Below are 7584 nucleotides of genomic sequence, written 5' to 3'. Positions count from 1 at the left end.
TCAATTCAGACCCTATTCATTCCACCTTTTTTTTTGAAATAAGAATTTTAGATCAATAAATTTAATATAGTACAATAAATAGAAGAAAATAAAAATATTGTAGCAATGATATGAAACAATGTACGTTTTACGTATGGTGGGTCCAAATAGCTTCAATGTCATATCAAAAAGATGATCAAAGAAAACATTATTTCATACAAAAATATCATGGGATTTTTAGTCCAAAATGAGTTATGCATAAGTAAATTACAATTATATTGTAAATAATAACAATTTTAAAGCACCTAGAAGCTTTCATAATTTTAACAGAAACATAGTTCTCTTGTTCAACAGCAATGTCACCAAAAATGAACTAATACTAGTCATGTGGGCTGCTCCAGGAAATGGTTCAACTTTAGTAGTACTCATCTATATTGTTCCATCAACTGAAGGTCTATCTATTAATGCAAAAAATAGGTCCATGAGTATAAAATCCACCCAACAAAAAAAGCAATGCTTGATTAGCACATTTCAAAATATAGCAAAACAAGGTTTTGCCAGTTGTACTTGGCATAGTCAAAGATTGCAAGATCCTTGTTGCTGACAATACACTTGGCAATATTAGAGTAATGACTAAAGGAGGCATCCACACTTCATCATGAGCTAAAGAATACATTGTTATGAAAGACATTTGCAATGGATAAAGATCAAATGGGATACTAGCTAGAAGCATTCAAAAATAAAAGTTAAGTGTCATAATGTTGATGAAAACAAATAATGTTACACTAGTTGTAGGAGTTGATGAAATCCAACTCCATAGCTCACCAAGATCACCTGCATGCAAATAACCTATTGAAGGGAAACCAAGAAGGAAGAGGTGGAGCTTGCAAAAACCCTAAACGAACATGAGAAAGAAAATATTACAAAATAATAAAAATGTATTTACAATGAAAAATGATTTGTGAGTTGAGAAAATACAATGAGAGAGCCCGAATATAAAGGCCTCATGAAAGCTTGTATAACAAGCTAGAAAGTGGTAGAAAATAAGGTTGACAACTAAGCACACTTCCACAAAAAGGTGGAACATTCTAGAAGGGAACAAACTCTCGTGTTGTCAACAACTCATCACTACAACTATTAAATGAATGCATTAACCTAAGTAAGCTTCAATAAATAGAATTAATAATTAATAATTAATTTTATGTACTCTAACACCCCCCCTTAAGTGCAACTTAGGGGAATGCCTTAAGCTCACAAAACTAAGATGAAATGCAAAATGGGTCTTAGCAACGAGGCTATGTTAGGTACTCATGTACAATGTAAAGATATGAAACCTCTATAAATGGGAAAAGAGAGAAAACCACATCGGAAAAACCCTCCCCCAAAAAGAGGTAACCTAGTGAAGAACTAAAGAAGCCTCCAACTAGAAAAATGTCCCCTAAAATAGGAACAAAGATTGATCATGAAGAGCATCACTGAAACATGAAGAAGCTGCAAAATCTATCATCTGAAAAAAATTGCTAATCTGAAGAACCTCCATGGAAGAATAAGGCACAAACCTAGCGTGTCTATATGGTAGATGATCCATCTCACCGAAATGCATAGGTAGCTAGCCACTGCAATTGCCTCATATATAGGATCAACCACTGAATACATAGCTCACATTATCGAACCATCAAACCAAGGATGCATTAGAACAACAGCATAACCCCCCCTTAATGTAGATGAGGTGAGATGATAGGCAATTGAGAAGGTGGACCAAAATCCTCTGTAGATAAAATCAAGAATGATGAGAGAGGAAGAGGTACAAACACATATAAAGACACAGTCACACTAACACTACAAGGGAAAACAAAAGGAAGATAGCCTAAAACAACAAACAACTATCCCCCCATGGTGCTTTATAAAAAGAGTGCAAGTACAACTGTCTCAAAATAATGTTCATGAACTCGAAATGCAAAAGTGGCACTTTATCTGAGTGCGTATACATAAAAGTGCTTACAAATGATGTCTACAATGATCAAAAAAGGAAAAAAACTAACACAAAAGATAGTACAACTCAAAATAAAATAAACCATGCTAGGAAAATGATCCTTGGACCTAAAACACCCAAGATATCCACCATAGAGGAAAAATGTCAAAAACATGATAGAAAGAGCATGGGCTAAAATCTAAGAAAAATGACAACATTTCTGAAAAGATGACAAAACCAACTTTCAAAAAATAGACATGGGACACAAAAGAAAAGCTTGCCAGAGTCAAAAATAGAACTTCAAAATTCAACTATAAAAAGAGCAACTAAACTGCATCAAAACCTAAAATTACCTAGCCAATGTCTCTGTCTTAGAACCAACTTTTTGGCACTTCTTTTGAATTAGAAAAATACCTTCGTATGCTCAAGTTATGGCCAAAAAATCACAAGTAGATCCAAAAATGACCCTAGAGAGGTGCAAGAGGTCTGCTAATGTAGTGTTGATGTCAGCATTTCACACGATTAAATTTGACAACTTGGAGGCCATCAAGGAAAAAAGGAGCCACTAGAAAGTACAAATGATGTGGTAGGTGATGTGGCATGGTCCACGTGGAAAAGTTCCACATGGAACTCGTGCCACGTGTCACCCCCACAACTGCTAAGTCTACAAAATGCACTACCAACTGTGCAAAAAAAGACACATAGGTAGGTGACTAGGTGTGGTGGTCTAATAGTAGAGTGGAGGTTACAATCACTAGTGGGGGGGGGCAGGAAAAGGAAGTGCTACCTAAGCACCGTGGGTTGCAAGTGGAGGAAGGGTGGTGGCTGGGCTACATGTTGGCGGCAGTGAACCTGTGGTGGTACGGCCGGCTGTGGTGAGGCACTAGTGGAGCATGGGTGGAGCATAGGTGGCCCCACAGTGGCACACAAGTGCTTATGTGGCAATTGCCCCTTTTTTTTTTCTTTTTTTTTTTTGAACTACACGTCCATACGTTCGTATAGCAAGGCCCTCCAACTAAAAAATGTTTGCCTCCCAAAGCCCTGTCTACAAAATTGAAAAGTTTTATATGAATCTTGACTACAAATGGCCTTCTGGATTCAATGGTAGTATTGGTTTGGGCCCAAAGTGTTCTAAAAAAATTCTCTTCCCTCGAATTGAAGAAAAATGCACAAACAAACTAAGGTTTGTGTCTCCAAATTGCAGCTTCAAAAAATACTCAACTAAGTAGCAGTAGAGTGGCTCTGATACCATGTAGGAGTTGATGAAATCCAACTCTACAGCTCATCAAGATTACTTGCATGCAAATCACCTGTCGAAGGGAAACCAAGAAGGAAGAGGTGGAGCTTGGAAAAATCCTAAATGGGCATGAGAGAGAAAATATTGCAAGACAATGAAAATGTATTTACAATAAAAAATGAATTATGAGTTGAGAAAATACAATGAGAGAGCTTGAATATAAAGGCCTCATGGAAGATTGTAGAAAAAACTAGAAAGTGGTAAAAGATAAGGTTGACAACTAAGCACACTTCCACAAAAAGGTGGAACATGCTAGAAGGGAACAAACTCCTATGTTGTTAACAACTCATCACTACAACTATTAAATGGATGCATTAACCTAAATAAGCTTAAGTAAATAGAATAAATAATTAATAATTAATTAATTATGTACTCTAACACTAGTAGGTTCAGAATCTTTTGTTATTGCTCATATTGTTTCACAATGTGTACAACTGCTAAATTCTTTCTTCTCATAGGAATACAAGAAAGTATTAATTAAAGAGAAAGTGTAATAATACTATAATTTTTAGTAATGCTGAATATAAGGATTAAATATATATATCGAGTTGGCATATATCTAACTACAAAATTAGACCCATATACATTGCCCCTTGTATAATATTATTATTTAACTTATCAAACTTGAATATCGTCATATAATAATCAATAGAAGGAAATCCCTTAAAGTGGATTTTTTAAAGATAATTATCACCAAATAATAATTATTCTAATATGAGACATTATACACCATAATGAAGATCAAAACTATTGATGAATGAATTAGGTGCAACCATATGGAACACAACAAATGCCCCTTCAAATGCTATAGGAGGTAGTAAGGAAGTGGTAAGTAATTAAACATCTTTTAACAATATAAAAGGGTACATATGATTGCTAGGAAATTAAACATCTTTTAACTTAATTATGTTAATTATTGCCTAAAATGTTGCTGAGAATGGAGCTACTTTAAGTGCAAAAAATAATTGTAAGAAAATAACCAGGACCACATGGAAAGACATAGCTTGGGCATCAATATGGGTTCTGCTAGAAAAATAGGAAAAAGAAAACCTTAAAAAGTATAATAGAATTATGGAATCCTCTATTGATAACAACCAAGTATCAAAGCCAAGTTTCAATCCTAGGACATGTGGGTTATGGGAAAATTCTAATATCGAATCATATATCACATAAAAACCACATTCAGTTGTAAATTTTGATCATAGAATGTGAATTTGCATTTCAAACTATAAATGTTATACCTAATACGATCTACAACTTACAAATGGATATGTTAATAGTAAATAAGTTCTTAGTTGAATTTGGTAGTCATAACACTCTCACCTTTCATCATCAAGCACAACCTAAACTAGTTCAAACAGAGACCCAAGTATGGAAAAGCACTCAATCATAACTGAATTTTCCTTAAATAAACTCAACAGTGTAATAATACTATAATTTTCAGTAATGTTGTAAAGACAAAGTGTTACTTACATAAAGGTTGTGTGCTACATCCCTCACCATGTTGACCGTGCAGTCTCACGAGTTTCACAAAATCATATAGAAGAACACATAATATTTTACATCATGATCCATAAGGTACTATAAAATATAAGCATATGTTGAAATTATATTGTTGCTTAAGATTAATTTATGCTTACCTTCAAAGAATTGACTCTAAGTATAAATTCTTCTTTCATTGCCTCTGTCTCCTCTATTATCTTTCTCTCGAGGATAATGTTAAGAATTTCATCATTGTATTTTTGTATGAGTTTGTGGGCCATGAATACAGGATCAACACTACTGGCGATGTCATCTAGAAATGATGCATGTGTTTTATATCAGATTTGATCTACTATCATTTTCACTTTTCTCTATTAATAAGTATCAAGTTGTGACATTAATATCAATAAGATTCCATTAAAATAACTCCAAATCTATAAATAAAAGAACATAATAATACTACATTTGTTTCTATATAATTTGTACAATTACAATAATTAAGGTTTACCTTCACTGAAGAAGGTTTGTGAGTTGGTACAACCTTGCCTGTGTGTTGTGGTATATTCATGTCACCCAGTGAGAAAGATTAATAATTCTTAGCAATCAATAGCAAAATGAAAGTAATAAACTTACCCAAAAAAAAATTTAATAAAATAGTAGATTGTATAGTGGAGTCAATTAGAATTGGAGGCAATTGGTTTAAATATTATACTTACCAGTCTCATGATAGGGAAATGTTTTATATCTACATGAAATATCAATTAGAAAGCATGTCAAGATTATCACCTTATGTATTTCTCAAATGATCATCATAATCACCCATCATTTATAGCCATTACAAGAGGTATTGATTAGGAAGATTGAACATCAAAGGAAAATTTTTATCACACCATTCAAGTGTTTCCATGTTTACATCAAACAACATAAATGCAACCATAGCTGTGTGTGTGTACATATGTCTGTAGTTTCCTATCAACAAATAGAGAGTCACATTATCAAAAATTAGCATGATATTGTCTTTATCACCACCTATGGAAGATAAATAAAATTATGAAAAGTGAAGTGAACAAACTAATCAATAGTGATTATTCATAACTGTGCAAAGACAATGATTAACCATTAAATGCCCATTTTAAAAAAAGAAAGATGTTTTCCCAACCTATGGGTGCAAGAATCCAATAATAATGAGATTTATTATAAGAATCAATCCCATTCTCAAAGACATCATCAAGTATTTTTTATCATCCATTCATCCTTATTGGATTGCTCAAGGGATTCATTGATCATCATCTTCATCCATGTCATCATCATCATCACCATCATTGTACTTGTCACTTTAATCATCGTCACCACCACCATCTTCATCACCATCATTATCATCTTCATCATCATTATCATGACCATCATTGCCTTGATCATCACCATCTTTATCAACATGATCATCATCATCATCATCACCGCCATCGTTAGTATCACTAGGATCATCATTATCATCTTCTTCTTCATCATTATGCAATCATCGTTTGTGATTGTCATTTACTTTATCTTCTTATTCTTCATCACATTATACTTTATTGCCCTTCCTCTTGGATCATGTCTAACAAAAAATGACCAACCTATTTTATTTGGAATGCCAATGTAAAGCACTTCCTCACATTGGCTTGGAAGAACATAGGGCTCATCTCCAACTGGTTCAAATAACCTTATATTAATCATTGTAAATCCACTATCATGTTCAATAACAATTCTATTAGGATCATTTTGATTCAGTCATAACCTATACCATTTGATGAAAAATAGAACTAATTTTAATGAATTAAAGTTTCATTCAAGTATATCATCCAAAATGCCATAGTATCGATTTTCATATTGTTGAGGATGTATGTCATTTCTAAATGAAATATTGGTGACCTCAAAGACTACACTTATCCCAGAATCACAAGTTTTCTTCATCTAATCTAACATTTTACGTGAAATTTACAACCATGGTAATACATAGCTTTGTGGTGTTTGATATTCAATTATTCAAACATATCAAGATTATTTGCATCGATCTATGAGTTTAGATTAAAAATGTGGGTGATAATTAGTAACCTTCTACATATCTCTCTACCTCTTAAGTCAAATGCTAGATCAAGTACGATTGGCATAACATTGGATCTCCATTAGGATGAAATTATTTAACTAATGATACAACATTGTCCCATGTTAATGAGTGAACATTTTTTTGAGACTGTTGAACCCATACCATCATCCAATCAAGATTTTTTATAATATACAAATGTAGTGGATTCCACTCATAATCAACTATAAAAAAAACAACTAGACTAGTTAGAAATAACTTATATTGGTGAAGGATAAGAATTAATTAACTATAATAAAATCTTATAATTACCTCTCCCTCTCCTCAATCTACCTTTCCCCATCAAGTACTCTCCTTCAAATTTGTTAATAGAGTTGGGATCCAAAATGCAATCTACAAGAATATTTGTTGCAAACTTTAGAAGATATTTACTAATGTACACCATGGTTTTGTATACCATATATCGTTCTACCATAGAACCCTCAGGATGTGCTCTTTGTAAAACCAAGCTCTTCATAAATTTTAAGTTCCTCTCAACCATCCACATTGACCTAGTTTGTACAAGTCCACACAATTCAATCTCTTCTACTTGATGTATGACGTAGTGTTCTTGAGCATTGAAAAAATTTGAAGGTGGACACTTTTTCATTTCACACGTAAGTTTTTAAATTTTTCTCTTCCAATATTTTATATCTTTTTTACCAATTTCTTTATATTATAACCATCTAGGAGAGATTCAACATGCAAGAACATATAAATGAGATTTCAGAT

Source organism: Cupressus sempervirens, chromosome 3 (assembly GCF_028749045.1).
Source record: "Cupressus sempervirens isolate cs-2001-9-10 chromosome 3, ASM2874904v1, whole genome shotgun sequence".
Lineage (NCBI taxonomy): Eukaryota > Viridiplantae > Streptophyta > Pinopsida > Cupressales > Cupressaceae > Cupressus > Cupressus sempervirens.
This window is presented reverse-complemented; position numbering follows the sequence as displayed.